The following is a 19,274-nucleotide window of genomic DNA, read 5'->3' as shown; positions in this document are numbered from 1 at the left end:
GACCTAAGTGGACCTTGAAAACGTGCTAAGTGAAAGAAGTCAGAAGAAACTGACTCCATTTCCATTTATATGACATGTCAAGAAAAAAGCAGATGGGTAGCGACATAAAGCAAGACAGTGGTTGCTTGGTGCTGGGCGTTGAGCAGGGAGGAACTGTCAGTGGGTACAAGGAAACTTGTGGGGTCCTGAACTGGGTGGTGGCAACTGCCGCACGATTCTATACATTTACTAAATCATTGCACAGGGCCCATGGTGAATATATACCATATAAATTATGACCTAATAAAGCTGTTTTAAAAAGTTTAAACTCTTCTATGAAAGCAACATATGTATACTTTTTATTTAGCCATTGAGGCACTACAGGAATAATACAATCTTTTAGGGGGCGCGACAAAATTTAAATTTTTAAAAGTCACCCAAAGGAAAAAGTTTGAAAGAAATCCTCTGGTTTCTTCCCCGACACTTAATTTTCAACTTTCCTGGGTCTACCCAGGTTCTGTCTTGTGCACACTTGCAGTGACCTCTGAGCCATCCATCACATAAAGGTAAAGAGGTCCCAGGTGTACTTTTAGGATGATGACTTCAGTTCCAAAATAAGACACGAGGGGAAGATCAATTGTTGGGATCCAAGTCACCATTAGGCTAGATCTTTCTGTATCTTAAAACTTTACATTGCAGGATTGTGTTGTTAAACAATGCGGTAGGGCCAATACCCAGATTTAGTTTAAGTATAAGTCTCGGGGCTCCAGTTATCAACAATACCATACAACAGAGTGGTCACCAACTGTCCTCATTTAGGGTCTCTCCAGATACATCAACACTACACTGCAAATCTGGAAGTTTGACAGTTTTCTACAACAACATACTAGTCCTAACAATAGTTTGAGCTACCATATAGATCATTAAAAGATATTTTTAAAAAGTTATTTAAAAATACATTTCTTATCAACATACAAGATGTAGAAAAGTATGCAAATAAATGATAAGTGCTTGATGAATTTTAAAAGATAACGTACTCTTGTACAGCTGAAACTAATATTCTATGTCACCTGTATGTTAATTTAAATATGTATACACATAGGAATAGAAAAAAAAAAAAAAAAAAAGATAACACACCCTTTAAAATACCAGTCAGGTTAGGAAGCAGGAGATGACCATCACTCCAGAAACTCCTCTTTTGCCCCCCTCAGCTACCACACTCACCTTCTTCCCCAAGGATTACCACTATTTTCACTTCTAATACCAGAGATTCTATCTTGCCCACTTTTGAACTTTCTATAAATGGACTCATATAGTATGTGTTCATTTGTGTCTGGTTTCTTTTATTCAACACTGTACATAAGAGTCACCGACTATTCTATGGTATTCTCTTGAAGGACTATTCCACTATTTATTTATCCACTCCATGGTTGACGGACATTTGGATTGCTTCCAGTGTTTCGACTATTATGAATAATGCTGCTATGAACACTTTTGAATACGCCAGTTGTGCACATCTGTGTGCATTTCTGTTGAGTATATCACCAGGAGTGGTTGCTGGGTTGCAGGGTGTGTGTCTGGTTAGCTTTAGTAGACATCATTTTATTTTGCTAAAATCTAGAAAGCCACTTGAAGTGATTTCAGAGTAAACACCTAAATGCAGAAATTTCCTAAATATAAACACGTGTTCATTTTTCAGAGATGACCTGTGCAAACGCTGTCATAGGCGGGCCCACTGAGTATCAGTCACAAAGTTGCTGGACTGTGATGTCTCACAAACAGCTTCTGAAGACATCTCCTGCGGGTTACAGCCCCTGGGAGATGAGGCCGGTGGGAACTCCCTGGAGTTCCTGCAGGCTGCGGGGCGAAGTCAGGATGAGTACTGCTTGCATCGCTACCTTGGCTTTGATCCACAAGGAAGCATTATGTTTGTTTGATTTCTCCCTATGGTCTGCAAATCAATTTATTTGAGGTTTTTAAAAAAGTCCAAGGTAATAATCAGCACAGGACACGGGGCTGATTATTCCGGTTCCTAGATGGCACTGCTCTGCTGTTTTCTGGAGCTCTGTGGCCGTCTCCAGGGAGGGTTACAGGCTCTTGCCTATAACCAGTTCTCCTAGGGTAGCTGTGGGCTCATAAACAACCCCATGTCATAGCCCATCCCTGACCTGCCACCTTGATATTTGAATTCAAGCCAGCGAACCCTGATTCAGTCCACAGCACTTTCAGGAGAATGTTTTTGTGGCATAGGTTAATCTTAAAAATCCAGAGAAATCTAGAAGAAACTTGCCAGGAGCGTCCACGCCAATTTCACTTCCTGGTCTCTGGATTGGGTGTCCACCTGGGTTTGGAGGAAACTCTCTGAAAACAAGGGACTGTCTGGCTCACTATCTGCCCATGAGAAGTTGAGGGACCCACCAGAATTCCCAAGCCTCGGGTGGTTTATACCCCATAATGGACCAGACTGTAGAGAGGGCTCAGTTTTGTTTTCTTTTAACCTCTCTTTTGGTTTGGGTTCCTTCTGCGGTTGCTTGATCTTTTCCAAGTCTCTCAGTTACTTATTAGCATATAGAAGGAGCAACTTCTTGAATAGTGTCCTTTTGTCTTCATGTTTAGATGGTAAGTGGTGACTGCATCTTTTATTTCTTTTCTACCAAACCCTAGTGTCCCAAAGACAGAGGCTATGATCCTAGCTTTCAGCATCAGGTTCCCACATGCTCTGAACTTCCTGCATTTGTTTGCTTTAAAAATGGTCACCATTGTTGACATTCTCATTTGCCAGTGGCGGGACAGAAATTGCATTTTCCAAGCTCCCTGAATCCTACATCTCTTTCTATCGAATATTTGTCATTTTACAAATAACAACTTTTCCACAAAACAGGTTCTGGGTAGAGCTGTAGAACACGGCCATGGTTTATCAAAATATGAAAGGTGTGACCACATTCAGGGGGGCCCTCTGAGCTTGGAGAATTCACCTATTTGCTTAGGTTTATGACATGGAAAGAAATTAGTTTGGATCCCATATTGTGGGATAACTTAACATTTTAAAACAATTATTTATTGTATAAGATGTGATCCAGTGAATACAAATTCACTCAACATGAGAAAACTGGCTTGACAATCAATACAAGAAGAAAAGGCTTTATCAGGAGACCAGCCAGGTCAGTCAGCCAGCATTTCTCAGTTTTCCACATTTGGGTTTACCTAAATGTGGATAATATAGATAGCTTTTTTTTGAAACCAGTTTTCATCCATGCATGTTGCCATTCGTTTTTTTTTAAAGCGTTTTTATTGCGATAGAACTCACACACACAATTATAATTCACCTATTTAAAGGGTACAATTCAGTGTGGTTTAGTATATTCACAGATATGTGCAACCATCACCACAGTCAATTTTAAAACATTTCATCATCTCAAAAAGAAATTCCATATTCTTTAGCTATCAACCTCTTATTCTCTCACCCCAGCTTCTCTCACCCCAGCTCTAAGCAATGCCAAATCTACTTTGGGTCTGTATAGATTTCCCTATTCTAGACTTCCATATGAATGGAATCATAATATGTGGCCTTTTGTAACTGGCTTATTTCACTGAACATACAGTTTTCAAGGCCCATCCACGCTGTAGCATGTGTCACTACTTCCTTCCTTTACATGGCTGAGTAATATTCTGTTGTATGGCTAGACCACATTTTGTTTATCCCTTTGTTCATGAACATTTGGGTGGTTTTCTATATAGTTTTTTTTTTTTTTTTTAAGGAGGCTGCAGCTCACAGTGGCCCATGCGGGGATCGATCCGGCAACCTTGGTGTTATTAGCACCACGCTCTAACCCACTGAGCTAACCTGCCGCCCCCGCCAGATAGTTTCTTAAATTCATCCTGGCCTTGCAATCCTGTTATCCTTAAACATGAGACGGTGCTTTCCCAGAGTGGCATAGCGTCAACAGGAGAATTGTAGAGGGGCTCTACGATTGTACGCTTATTTGGTTTTTGCCAAAGAAAAGCTTTCTGGCCCAACATTTGAGGTTCCATGTGTATTCCTTTTCTAACTGTTGAATCCTAAATAGAAACGAATGGCACATGTTCCCTTGTTTAAATGCATTGCTGAAACCATTACCTTTTCTCCCTTTTCCATTTGCTTTTCTGCTAGCTCTTCTAAATAAAAATAAAACAGGAGATTTTCGTGCTCAGCCATGAAAATGAGCACAGTTATTTTCTCTGCAGACAAGGGAAGGCCACAAAGCTCCTCCTCATACTTGTTTCATTTGTTAGCTCTGTTGTCAGTTATTTTAATCACCCGAGGTACGTTCAGCACTGTCTGACCTTTGCCAAACACGTCACTTCAGAAAAGCTATCACAATGGCCTTTTTTGTCTTTTACTCATACATTCAACAAAATAGTTAAAATGTGACAAGAAGAGTAGATACAGTAAAAGTAACAAAAAATTCAAAATAGCTTCTAAATATTCAAGGCCCCAGAGATTGGAGCTGTGTCTTTTTTTTTTTTTTTTTTTTTTAATCACAGTCTGTTCTGGTTGTTATTTAGAATGCCAGCTCTTCAAAATTCAGGTCCAAATAAAAGGAAACATTGTTTTGTGTGAGTCAAAGAAGTGCCTTAAATTAAATCTATTGGTAGTGACATCCAAGCTCACAACAGTGTTTTGCTTTAGCAACTTCTCCAGAAAGGGCAGAAAGCCAACTGTCATTTTGACATCAACGTGTGAAGAAGTCCTGCGAATGCTCTCTTTTGTCCTATAGCAGACACCTCTTGGGGAATATGTCTAGCTCACAATTATTTCCTTGTTCTTTGGGGACCATCCCCCAGTTCACAAGGGAAGCCAACGAGGAACAGGGCTGCGCCTGTAAGATGAGCATTTAGGAGCTGTGGGTGGACACATCGGGCCCTGTGGGTTGAGGAGTAGAGCAGGCTGGTCTGCAGAGAGACCAAAGTGACAGACGTGGTCGGAGGAACAGAGAAGAGCAGCTGAGAGACCTGTCGGAGCCTGGTTCTTGGAGCCACTGCATTCCTGACACCCTGCTGCATTCCTGCCCTGAGTTGCAGGAGAAACTTTTGGTGTCTTTTCAAGAACAACGATGTTGTGGGGACAGAGCCAGGAGTGCAGTTTCTAGGCTCTTGGCCTCACGCTAAAAGGTGCTGGCTCAGGTAGTAAATGGCCATCAACTGTGATTGGATGGCCATCGGCTGTGGCTAGTTGGCCATCAGCTGTAACAAGTGAGCCATTGGCCACTAATATAGCTGCCGTGGCTACGCTAGCAGAAAATGGGGGCTAGCAAGAAGATGGTGGCTGAGCTAGCAAGAGCAGATTGCCGTTAGCACGGTGGATTGCAGCTAGCAAGTGAGGTTGGTTGGCAGAGAGAAGTGGTGTGGATAGTGTGGCTCCTGCCTCCTGTGTCTCCAACCCAGCTGCCAGCGAGAATATAGTGGTATGACTCCCCTATCTATGGCTCCGTGGGTGTTCCTTTTTGGCCTCACCATGTCCTGCGTTCTTATGTGGAGAGCGGGAGAAGAAACCCCGCCGGACGCCTTGCATGACGGCGCAGTGAGCAGGGTCCCTTGCATGACAGATATTTATATAATTATTATTACATAACCCAAATTGAATCCTTATTATGTGCCAGGTACTGTTCTAAGGATGTCTCTCATGTCGTGCTCACACAGACCCTAGGACCTAGGATGCAGCTACCATCATTATCTCTGTTTGGCAGCTGAGGAAACTGAAGCATAAGCGATTCATAACTTGTTAAACTTTCATAGGGGACACTTGGGGGCAAGTATCCGAGGCCTGGGTGGTGTGCAGGAGAGGTGGCCCTGCCAGAGGACGTTGAGGAAGGAGCAGGGACTTGTGGGGACAGAGTCCCAGAGAGCAGTTTCCAGGTTCTCGGCCTCACGTGGAAAGGTGCTGGCTCGGGTAGTAGATGGCCATCAGCTGTGACTAGTTGGCCATCAGCTGTAACCGGTTAGCCATTAGCCACTGATATAACTGCTGTGGTTATGTTGGTTGGTTGGTTGGTTGGTTGGTTGGTTGGTTGGTTGGTTGGTTGGTTGGCAGAGAAGCAGATGGCAGATTGCGGATCACGTGGCTCCAGCTTCCTGTGTCTCCAACCCAACCGCCAGCGAGAATATAGTGGTATGACTCCCCTACCTATGGCTCCGTGGGTGTTCCTTTTTGGTCTCACCATATCCTGTGTTCTTATACTGGGAGCGGGACTAGAGTCCCTGCATGACAGACTCCACAGCCCTGGATTAGCCTGGGGCCCCCCATATGGAACAAGAGTGTGTCCTTTCATCTCCAGGTAAGTGAGCATTTCCCCAGGTAAGCTTTAGTGTCCTTGTCCTCTCCCATTGCCACCCAGCAGGCTGACAACAGAGGGGAGGGAAGGGGACATGTGGGGCCAATGAGGATGTGAGGGTGCGGCTTCTCCCACAGCAGTCAGGGGCCAGGGCCTACTGGCACGAGGGAAGGGGAGAGGTGCTGTCCTTGGAAAGCTGGCCCCTTCCCAGCTGGCACTTCTGGGGGCACGCCTCAGCAGGTAGGGCAGCAGCAGAGGTTAGGGCGGGCGTCCTGTTGCCTTGGGCGGTTCTGGGACTGTGCCGCTGGGCATTCCTTCTTCCAGAGGCGCTGAGTGTGGTTGCTTCCGGTTTGCAGGAGCGGGCAGCCTCGTCCCACCAGGGGTGGTTGGACATTGAGTGTTGGGCTGCCCAGGATCATCAGGGTGGGAAAAAATGACTCACGAATCCAATGAAAACCAACACAGACTTACATTTCCTACGTTACAGACGTAGCTCTGGAGGCTAAGTTTACACCTCTGGGATCACAGCACAGTTGCATGGGCCAGCCCTCCTGAGACGGGTCCAGAGCACCTGGTGGCTTAACCTGGAAGGGCCTGGCCTGGTGCAGACCACCCGGAGTCTGTCCTCCTGTCAGAGAACACCCCATACCTTTGCTCTTCCATGCCAGCTCCCCTGGTCACTGTCCCTTTTCCCTCTGCTTCAGGACATGCAGCCACTTTCCCTCTTCGTGGCTCCATCACCTTTCTGGTCTCTGGGGCCCGGCTCTCCTCCACACCCAGACCTGGCTGCCCTCTGCTTTCTGACCTGGCCCCAAATACATTCCATGGAACGATGGGAAATGGCTGGTATTTTGACCATTTGACCCCAAATGGCACTTCTACATAGGTTGACCTAAATATAGGCCTTTCATATTTCAAGTGTCGTACTGCTGATTGTGATAGGGAAAGAAACACAAATGAAAATATTGGGCACATAACACACTCCCTAGAGATTGTACAGGATAGTTTTCCTGGCTGGGGCCTTTATTAATGGTGAGTTTTAAGGTCATTTCCCAAGGTTACTACACTGTCTGATATGGATGTAGGACCAGACAGCTCTGCTCTGACGGTAGCGGGGCCAGGCCCAGCCTCGGAGAATTCCAGTGCCTTCTCTTCCTGCGTCCTCACATCTCTGCTTCCCACCGTCTCTCCTTCCTGCTATGTTTTCGTTCTGCAGCAGCCGCTTGGTCCTGCCAGGGCCTCTCCATGAGAAGAATCCTCACTGCTCAGGCTTCCTGTCTGACCTTGCCTTCACCTCCTCCTTGAAGGCCCCTGGGTCCAGCCCCCTCCCCCTGCCCATTTCTCTCTGTCCCGTGTGTTTTGCCCACAACATTTCTCCTGGCCAGACTGATAAGTCCAGCAAAGTTCAGTTCCCTTATCTCCGTTGTGGGTTTATATCTGAGCCTGCTCTCTGTTGAAGTCCTGTGTCTAACAGCAGGGACCACCTCAGGAAGCCCACCAGGCTTGACTCAGCTGTCTCCTGCCCCCTCAGGCCCTGCAGATTCTGTGGTCCCGCTGAGAACCTGGGGCCCCGCTGGCCTCTCTCTGGAACCATGTGTCCAGGTACCCACTCACTAGCAGAGGGCTGCTGAGCGCCAGCCGATGCCACCTAAACTTGACTCCTAGAGTCTGTGAATCTCTCCTCATGCAGCTCCCCACTCCCACCCAGATCACGTCAGTGGACCTTGAATGGAATTTCCACCCAGAGTCCTCATAGGGAATCTGGTCAGAGATGAGAGGAGCTACCAGTCAGAGCACGGGGGTAGGGCGCAGGCTGAGCTGAGCTGTTGCTGCACTGGCAGAGGCCCTGCCCAGCACCACCTGACCTCCGTGGGCCTAGGCACGGAGAGTGTCATCTCTGGGCCCCTGCTAAATGCCCATAATGCTTCAGACTTCACGCCCCTGCACACCGTCACACAGCCAACAGTGGACCACTCTGCTACGCCCATCCAAACTGCCCAGTGGACCCCTCTTTGCTAGACATCCTCCTTTATTTGTGACTGTTCATTCAACCACTCAAGTTGTTCAGTGAAAATATATATAACACCTACTACCATCTAGGTACCATTCTAGGCTTTAGGAACATGTGGTGAATAAGACAGATCAGGTCCCTCCCCCAGTGGACCTTACAGTCTAGTGGGTACAAACCAGTGATTGTCACAGAGGGGTCTAGGGCTGGGCCACAGCCTCTGTATTACCAGGCTGAGACAAGCTAGCACAGAAGATAAGAGAAGTGTTTCTAAATTTCTATAGCAATTTAACAGTAATTTGAGGCTTGTTGAGTTTAGTTCAAAAAAAAAAAAAAAATCAGGCTGCTGTTGTATGTCTTTTCTCCCATCTCATTTTGCTAGCAATCTATCTTTATCATATTTTGTGAAAAAAGATCCATCCTATACCCCAGAAACTTTGAGAATCATTGTTCAAAACTATAAATTGCAATTCGTGCCATGAAAAACATGATGGAGAATAACGGGGGAAAAACCTGGTCTAAGGAGGGTGGCATCTGATAAAACCTGAAGGGTAGGAAGAACCAACCAGGCAAAAAGCTGGGGCAGGTGCTTTCCAGGCAAGGAAACAGCATGTGCAAAGGTCCTGAGGTGAGCGAGAAGCTGGAGGGCTGAAACAGAAAGAAGTCGGTGGAGTTGCAGCAGAAAGAGCAAGGGGGTGTTGGGAAGGCAGGCAGAGGCTTGATCATGTGTGTATTCTGAAGGCAAGGAGAGGAGAGTGAGGTGCTTTAAATGGACACGCCTGGAATCAGCACTTGCTAACTGCCCCCTTCTGGTAACACATGCAAAGCAAAGGGCAACCTCATCCTGGACTCCATGGGAGGGCTTACTTCTTGTCAGATCCAGAAGGACACTGTGACAGCAGTACTTCAACTAAAGTCCAATCCCAAGACAAGGCTTTCAGATCAGATTTCCTATAAAGTTTCTGCATGCAAACCCTTCTAAAGAAACCTCTGTGCACTTCTTGAGACAAGATGTTACCGAGATGGTATTTGACTTAGAGAAGGATTTCCTCAAAGATACTATACAACTATGGAAAAAAGCTAAAGAATGGAAAAGAGAATTCACAATTTTTCTGAGAAATAAAGAGCAGGGACTGGGTGATAAAGTTGGTTGATCTGACCTTCTACCAATTGATGCTTATGTACTTCAACAACTGAGTGATAAAGGGGTGCCCTTGACCATGATGCTGAGGCTCTATAAATTTCTAAATTATCTTGTAGATCCCTAAAAAGAAAATTAACATGATTTAAGCATAATTTTAGAATTGTGTTTTCTGTATTCTGATTTTAACACTGCGGCGAGCTGTCATTGAGGCCTATTTAACAGGATGGTCTGTAAGTCTTCGATAACTTACAAGGGTCTATAATCAGATCACTGTATTTCTTCTCTTTGCGTTCTATTACTTTCAAAAGAAGAGTTTGCTAGGCCACTTTCATTGAGGCCAAAAGTCTCTATGTATTGTAGGAAGTTGCTGCAAATCGTTGCCAAAACATGCCTTAGGCAGGTTTAATGTTTTTCTTTTATAAATTGTATTGGGGAATATTGGGGAACAGTGTGTTTCTCCAGGGCCCATCAGCTCCAAGTCGTCCTTTAATTTAGTTGTGGAACTGGGAAACTTGTTGAGAGCTAGCACTCTAACCAAAAGAGCCACCAGGTCGCCCCGGCAGGTTTAATTTTTGAAAAAGACCCATAATCATTTTCCTTCTTGCAAAAGAATATATGAAGGGAATTTTCTAAATGAGTTTGAAAGTTTAAGTTCTGCCATACAAATAAGTGATTCCTGCCTCCTGGGGCTGCCAGGAAACTCTTAATACAAGTTTGCAAAATAAATAAGTCTCATTAAATTCCTGCTAGCGGGCCAGCCCAGTGGCTCAGGTGGTTGGAGCACCGCACTCTTAACGCCCAGGTTGGCAGGTTCAATTCCCACATGAGCCAGAGTGCTGCGCCCTCTACAGCTAAGATTGTGAAAAACGGCTGTCCTCGGAGCTGAGCAGCCAGAGTTGGGTGTGGGCTGCTGTGGGCCACCATGTGCTGCCAGGGAGCTGCTGTGAGCGGCCAGCGGCCTGCTGAGGACAGGAGACCGACTGCCTCAGCCGTAGGGAGCGCAAGGCTCATAATACGAGCATGGGCCAGGGAGCTGTGTCCTAGGGGAGAAAAAAAAAATCCTGTTAGCGATCTAAACTGTACTTTTTAACTTCTTTAAACTTATTTCATTATTCTGAAAATGATCATGGAAGACCCACTATCACTTTCTTAAATAAGTAAAGCTTAATATGTATGTTAAATAAATAGGTTATCAATACATGATGTTGACAAGTGAACAGTTATACTTTGCTAGCGGGAATGTAAAATTGAGTCTACCTTCCCAGGCAATTTGGCAATAGGTAATAAGAGCTGTTAGAATATTTACCTTTCTATAAATATTTCCTAAGGATATCATCAGAGATAAGGACAAATATTTTTGTACAGGGATATTTGTTATAATAATATTTATAAAAATGAAAACAGGATCATCTAACAAGTCCAATAATACAGAATTTGTGAAATAAATTATGGTGTATCCATATGACACAATATCATGTCATAGTTAAATGTCCAATATAATGGCATTTGAAAAATGAGGCAAAATTATATTTGCAGTGCAATTTTTTTTAAAGTTATTCTAAGGACACACACACATATCCTTAGAATAACTTATACAAGACTATTAGGATTAATTATTTTGGGGGTGATGGATGATAGGTAATTTTATTTTTTGTTGTTTTCTATAGTTCTAAAATTCTCTACAATGCATACGTACTATTTTTAAAATAAGTGACATTATAAACAACAATATTTAAAACATTTAAATATTTGGAAATATTTAAGACATCAGTCATTCGATACCATTCCATATTCATTATTTATGATTCTATAATCATGAAATAACCTTCGCCACAATCTTGCAGACTTATCAAGGGTATTTCTGCAATAGTCTATTATTGATCCATGGAATGTGTGGTTGGATTCATCAGTACTTTTCAATCACATAAGTTATTTGGCTCATGGCATTTTCACGATTAATCCAACATGAAAAATCTGATTTAGCGCAATGCACTAATCTTATTGGTGACAAGAAGCTCCCGATAAGGATGGGTTGGAGAGGTGAAAACGAGGGCAAGTTTTGGGATTTAACTTCACTGAAACCATTTCCTTTGAGGGATTGGATATCTGATCTGATTTCGTTTACTTCAGATCTTTGAACAAATCATTACACAGGTATGTTTGGGAGGGAAGGAGTTAAGTCTAGAAACAGTGCTTGATTTAGGATTTGTTTTGGAATCACTTATCTATTGGGTTGCTGACAGCAATAAACGTTTTTTAAATACCTAAAGGAATGAAAGTAGATTGTCTCCCAGTAAGAAGGTGGCAGACGAAACCTGGTTATTTCTCTACCTTCATTCAGATAAATGTTTGAATAAAAAAAAAAGAAACACCAAAAACCCCGGGTCAAAACAAAACAGATCAAAGTTATCTTTTGAATTTGTCATGTATCTGTACCTCGTGTGTGGCCCTCTCTAACTTCCAAGATGACCTACAAATATATTTATTTTGTAAAATACAGTTCAAAAAGGCAAAGATATCATCAACTTAGACCAAACATCCAGTAACTCCTGCAAATGGATGGTCAATAGGCATTGACACACATTCCTTATTTTGGCCAGGAAGGGGTAGAGTTATTCTCAAGGTTAAGTAAAGGTCATCTCTCTCTGCCAACTGCCACTCAGTGGTGATGGAAAAGCAAAGGCTGAAGTTGGGTGCCTCGAAATTTCACTTAAGAAACAAATGGCCCCAGTCTGTCTGTTCACTCAGGCCATTTATGTTAGTTTTCCCATAATTGTCCTAGATCACTAGTCAAGTGAAATGACAGATTCATCACTGATAGAATCTCTGTCGTGGGTTGACAATTCTTTAACTTGTGTGTCTTCACGGCCAGAGGCCATTATTCCCAACTGCCTTTTCATCCTGTTGCAGTTCATCTATCTTCCACTCACATTAAACATAATCTTTACGTTAGATGATGATGGGGAATTTGGTCTAGAGCAGCTATTGGACTAAGTTTCACATACTTTAGTAACTTCAGGGGGAAAAAAATCTTAAAAGACTCATCAAACTTAAAAGTAGAAAGCAAATAATAATGGCTTTCTGGTAATTTAAAATTGTTACAAGATCTCCACAGTGAGAATTCTGATTATTTAGGTCCTTCAATGATTTGACTCTTTAAAATGTGAAAAATGTTTACACCTCTTTCATTGTACCTTCAAGACAATTTAATTGTACCTTCAAGACAATTTAATTGTAACACTTCTGATGATTCTACTAAGTAGGTGCAAAAGTAATGGCGGTTTAAAAGGTTAAAAATAATTGCAAAAACCACAATTACTTTTGCAGCAACTTAATAGATAGGAGCCTCTGAACTTTTTCTTCTTCATTCAACAACTATAATGGTTTCCCCAAAAATAAGACCTAGCTAGACCATCATCTCTAATACATCTTTTGGAGCAAACATTAATATAAGACCCCGTCTTATTTTAATATAAGACCAGGTATAATATAATATAATATAATATAATATAATATAATATAATATAATATAATATAATACTGGGTCATATTAATTTTTGTTCCAAAAGATGCATTAGAGCTGATGGTCCGGCTAGGTCTTATTTTCGGGGACACACAGTAGTATCTCACTGGGGGTTAGGATTTCAACATAAAAGTTTTGAGGGACACAAACCTTCAGCCCATAGCACCATGTGGCTGCTGAGGCAGAGACTGGAGTGATGTGGCCACAAGCCAAGGAAGGCAGGCAGCCACCAGATGCTGGCATCTTGCTCAGTTTTTGCTGCTATAGATTCACCAAAGAAAAAAGTGTGTCCTTTCTTCCTACACAAGGGTTGAGGTTTCCTCTGGTGGGGGTGGTGTGTGAATGTGTCTGGAGGAGGCAGTGTGCGGGAAGGACAGTAAACAGAACTTTTCGTGCAGATAGAGGAGAATGTGTGGCCGGCAGACCATCCCTACCCAGGCTTTTGGTTTCGAAGTCTCACCATCTCTCAGCATGTGCTCCCCCGCCTAGCCCCATCTCTAGGACGTCTGTCAAAATGCACATGCCAGGGCCTTCCACACTTGTGAGACTGGGAACCTACCCTTTAACAGCCCCTCAGGTGTTCCTGGGCACTTCAAAGGTTGAGAATAGACATCTAAGCCCATTCTGGCAACTTGCAGGATTATCCCAGCAGGGCTGAGAGAATGTCTTCATACCTGGACACTGAAGGGAGATGTATTGTTGGGTTTAGGTTTGGCTGTGATTGGATGACCCAAAATAACAGTGGCTGAAACAAGACAGAAGGAAAATTCTGTCATGTCCACGTGCAGAGGTTGGTCATCCGGGTCTGGTATGAATGATGTCAGGAGTCAGGCTCTTTCTATCTTTCTGCTCTGTCGCTGTGTGGCTTTTATTCCTCGGGAGACTTCATGGGCATGGCGGCATCTCCATTTCCAGTAATGAAGTCCATATATCAGGCGTCGGGAATGAGCAGGGCTGAAGAAGTCATGCTCTTTCTTTGAAAGACACTCAACAAGTGACACTTATGCCCTCCCCTTCCATCCAGTGCATTTTCCAGAAGAAACAGGTCACAGTGCCTTGCTGCAAGGGAGAGAGCTTTACTCTAGGTCACCTTGTGCCTCATTAAAAATGGGAACCATTTCAAAGGAAGTTGGTGGGATGGAACACTGGGGAGATGTAGAAAGTTCTGCCAGGTGGGTGCCCAACCCTAGCAGTGATGCCTGGGTGTCCTGGGACAGGGAGAGAGGAACGGATTACAGAGACTTGGTGTGGCACTCAGGGTGGGGGGTCTTGAATAGGGGTGGTCAGCTGGGGGTGTGTGGACACTGAGCACAGGCCATGTGAGCCTGTCGCGGTCTTTGGGGGTGAGTAGAGGGTGGACCAATGAGCCATATAGTCTGGAAAAGGCACAATAGCAGGGATAGCAAATACAATGGACTGAAAGCCAGTATTTTCTCCTACTTTCTTGGAGAGAATAAGCATGAACAGCCCAAGAGAGGGTGAGGAAGTCTTCCAATAAATCATTCTGAAATTCTTGTTGATGATGGACAGTGGGATATGAAAACAGATTTGGAAAAATGGAACCCTGTGACATTTCATATACTCCAATGTGAGGAACACTTTTTTATACCCAGCTGTATTAGTCAGGGTTCTCCAGAGAAACAGAACCAACAGGATCTATATAGATATGAGGAGATTCATTGTGGATTTATTTTAGTGCACATGATTCTGGAGGCTGAGACAGGCCATGATTTGCCATCTGTAAGATGGAGAACTAGGAAAGCTGGGGGTATAATTCAATCCAAGTCAGAAGGCCTGAGAACCAGGAGCTTCGACGTCCAAGGATAGGAGAAGGTGGATGTCCCAGCTCAAGAAGGAAGTGAACTTGCCCTTCCTGTCTGCCTTTTGTTTCTATTATATGTGGGTCCTCAGTGGATCAGATGATGTCCACCCACACGGGGAGGGCACATCTTCCTTACTCAGTCTACTGACTCCAACACTAACACTGTCACAGACATACCCAGATATGACATTCTACCAGCTGTCTGGGCATCCCCAAGCCCAGTCAGGTTGACACATAAAAGTAACCATCACACCAGTATAAGAGTAGTACCCAACGTTAGTGAGTTACAGGGAGTGTGTAAATTGATGTGACCTTTTTAGAGTATCAGTCTGGAATCACATATTGTCTTAAAAATGTCCAGGCCCTTTCTTTGACCCTGTAATAATTCCAATGTAAGGAACCTAGCCCAAGGACACAATTTCACAATCATGTTTTTATCCACAAAGATGTTTGTTGGACCAATTACTTAAAATAGGGGAAAACAGGAGACAACCTAAGTGGCCAGTGTAATGGAACCCTTGTCTTTTTCTCCTCATGTTTCTGCCTCAGTGATTGAAACACTTCTGCCTTCTTGGGGAAGATACTTCTGCCATTCTTTCTACCCCATACTCCTTACACTCAGGGAAGAGGTGTGACGTATCAGATGGTGAAAATGGGCAAAGGTAACTGACCTCACATGAGTTGCTTGTCATCGGCCTGGACCTCCAAGGATGCAGCCCATCACAATCTCTTGTGTGTGCAGCTGATTGGGCCCAGCCTCTTCATACCAGATTTAGATAAGAAAGCCTAGTTTGGGCTTCCAGAACATGCCAAACCACGGTGCATTAGCTGCGTACAAAAGTGGTGCTAGAAAACAGGGCCAGAGCTTCACGGGCCGCTGGAAGCAGCCTTGCGGGTGATACAGGCTGGCTCACAGCTGCTGCTCATATTCAGAGGCCACATAAACAGGCTTTATAACTCAAGTGGAGCTTCCTGGCCGACTATGGCACAAAAGTGACATTTCAGTCACTGTGAGGCTTGGGCTGGCGTCATCCAGCCTTGACCACGTGACCCTGTCACTGTGACCTATACAAGCAGAGCTCGGGCACTCGGGATTTGCAGAAATAACCTGAGACAGGTATTTTATTATTGGAGAGGGTTTTCCCCTGTATCGTGAGACACGGATGTAAATCATGGCTCACAAACACACTTGTTTAAGCATTACAACTGTGTTTTGCATAATGCCATCAGTTCTGACTCCATGGCTCTTTTGGTCCCTAATTGAGGTTCCCATCCCATCTCTGGCACAGTGGGACTTCTGTGATGACGAGGCACAGAGGGGAAGAGAACATTTGGTCCTCGGTCATGAGTCCATACAGGTGACCACTGAGAAATCAGCTGTCTGTGGCCCCCTTCAGATTTGGTGGCTATGTCAAAGTGCTGTTCTTTGAAAAATGAACTTTTGTCGTGTCTTGACTTATAGACTATCCTGATTAGAAAAGGTGGGATAAGAAAATTTCTGCCCATTCCAAAGTAGTAAATGGTGTCAGTTAACCCAGCTGAGCTTTACCCTGAGTGACAGAATCCTAACACTGTCCCGGCCTGACCTGTCTCCAGGGAAGACAAATACAAGAAGAATGCCTTTCCTTTGCTGCCTCCCTTTCCCCCACATTCTATGCAGTCTTCCCTTTGGTGATAGGCTGGGGGTGGGGGGGTGTCTGTACTATCCAGTGCAGTGGGTTCTGGGACAACTGCTATAGCATTTGCTTTAGTTGGATTTTCTAAGTTCTGTGCACATGGGGCTGGTAACACAATGTCACGTGACTCTGAAAAAGTGGGACATACAAGAAATTTTGGGTTGCATCAATTTGCTTAAGGAGTGACACCCATTCTAATGAGACTAGGCGGCAGCTTCTTGAGGAAACCCAAGGTCCTTCTGACTAAAACAGGGCAGGTCAAGAAATTAGGGGGGCAGATCTTTGAATTTGAATTCTGTTGGCTTTTGTTTTAGGTGATTTCATAATTGGACTTTTAGTTTCATTCTCACTGAGAATCTAATTGCTGGAGGTTTTGTTAAAATCAGAACATTTTTATATTACTGACCTTTTTTATTTGGAGTTTTTATGCTGTTATTTGGGCAAAACAGTGTCTTTCAAACTGTTTTCTGAAATTATGGTATGCAGGAGAAAAATGCATTAGCCATCATGGCCTTATAACCAAAGCAATGTTATCACAAAAGAAAACCATCTCAGCAGGTTCCTGAGAGCGAAGCCTGTGAGTAGGCAGTTTACTTGGAAAGTGACATTAGGGAGGGGTGGGGAGGAGAGCAAAACAGAAGCGGAGCCAATACAAGCCTGTGTTACTGAGTTCACCATTGCCATGGTGACCGCAGCTCAATCTCACAAGAGCCCATGACATGAACCATCCTGTTTCATCTCTTCAGGTGATTAACAATGGCTCCCCACACCCCCAGCCCCAATTGGGCTCCAGGGTGTCCTGAGGGTATTAAGTCCCCATTCTTTTTAGGCACACTGTTAAGTGGCCCTGTGTCGACCTGGTCAAACCAGCATCAGTGGCTGGAATAAGAGGAAACAGAGGTGTTTAATCAAGATATTTATCCTTATCAAGTGCAACGCACTCTGCCGTACTGTATTCTACTCTAGTTCACACGCACATACACACACACACACGCTAGTTGAGGTCCACTAACCAGTGGTTCTCAAAGAATGGTCTGGAAACCCTGTTTCAGGGGGTCTGTGAGGTCAAAAACATTTTCGTAATAATACTAAGATGTTGTCTTTTTCACTTTCATTGTTGAGCGTGTGCAGTGGAGTTTCCCAGAGGCTTTGGGACGTGTGGCATTGGAACAGACTGAATGCAGAAACAGATATGAGAACCCATCTGTGTTCCATTAAGCCAGACATTAAAGAGATTTGCAAAAATGTAAAACAATTTTACTCGTTTCACTAAATTTGTTCTGGAAAATATAGTTATGTTTTATAAAATGTTATTTAAATGTATCAAATAAAAATGTGTTTTTATTTATAAACATGTATTTTTAAAACTTCTATCTGAATTTCTAAGTATAACCTGCATATACAAAAGCTCTTTGGGGCTCTCACTCTTTCAGAGTATAAAGGGGGGGGAAAAAAAGGGGGGGGGGAAAGCAAGCATCGCTGCACTAACTGATCAGGACCCTCAAAAGCACTGCAGCCCAGTTTGAAAAACACTGGCATCACCTCTTATGAGCCATTAAGAACGATGTGGTTGGGGAGCAGAACGAAATGAACTTGAGGTTTAGAGGACACTGAGGTACTGGTGGGATTTAAGGTCCTTTGCGGACCCATTTCAAAGCCTCCTCAGGCCCCTCACTGGTCCGAGGGGAATATAAAGGAATAATGTTGACCTGGGCAGGACTCTCAGGTGGGAAGAAGACCGCTTTGGTAACTACTGCCTTCCCTTCCAAGGGAACAGCCACTCCCTTGGTTGACAGCAGGCTAAGTTAAGTCCAGTGATTGAGGCAGAAGTTCTCAACGCTGGCTGCATGTTGCAAGTGTCTGGGAGGCACTAAAAATTACCCCTGCCTGGGCCCCACTTCAGACCAACGGATCAGAACTTCGGGAGGTGGGGCACAGGTGCCCTTCTTTACCTTTTTACTGATGTATCACTTACCAAGAGCACAAATCTTAATAACTGTATGATTTTTAAAAACATGTTATACCCAGCTGACATACTTTTTAAAGCATATGTTATACTGAGCTCAGGGTGTAGGGTGTTTCTTTAGAAAGTGATTACCAAAGGGGAAAAAAATAGATGTAGGGAGTTTCCAACTTACCAGCAGGCTCTTAGCATCCTAGGTAATACTACTATTCTAATATTTATCACCAAACATTAGTGTTTCCTGATTTTGAACTCTGTAATGGAATCATATGGTATATACTTTTACGTCTTTTTCCCTGAAATTGTATGATATTCATTTCTGTTAGGTGTATGTAATTCATTCTTGTTTCATGTCTGTGTGGTTTTCCATTAAATAAACAGACTACAACTTATTTTCCATTCTACCCTTTATGGAGTTGGCAGGTCCCCTCAAGCTGCATGTTCTTCCCATAAAATAATAAAGGGACGGGGACACACAGGGGAACAGAAATGGCCGTTTCATGTCACTTAGCTCGTGCTTACCGGGCAGAGCTATGGTTACCGAAATGGAAGTCCTAGCTTTCCCAACTACTTAAAACTGTTAGTTTCTTTTTATTGCAGAAAGTATGGTTAAATCTATATAGGTTAAGAAGTATGGCTCCAGTCCTGTGCAGAGATTTAGGGTGTCAAAAGTTAGGTCTTGAATGCTAGATGACTTTAGATTTGGTCCCGCTGGCCAACTCTGAGTGTACGTTTACGAGTTACATATGGTTTGTTTTTAAAAAACATATCTATCAGAGCTTCTTAATCTTAGATGAGACACATCCAGATATTAATAAGGCAGTGTCATTCAAACTAATTCATATACC

Source organism: Rhinolophus sinicus, linkage group LG01 (genome assembly GCF_036562045.2).
Source record: "Rhinolophus sinicus isolate RSC01 linkage group LG01, ASM3656204v1, whole genome shotgun sequence".
NCBI lineage: Eukaryota > Metazoa > Chordata > Mammalia > Chiroptera > Rhinolophidae > Rhinolophus > Rhinolophus sinicus.
The sequence above is the reverse complement of the archived record's forward strand: the minus strand, read 5'-3'. Positions refer to the sequence as shown.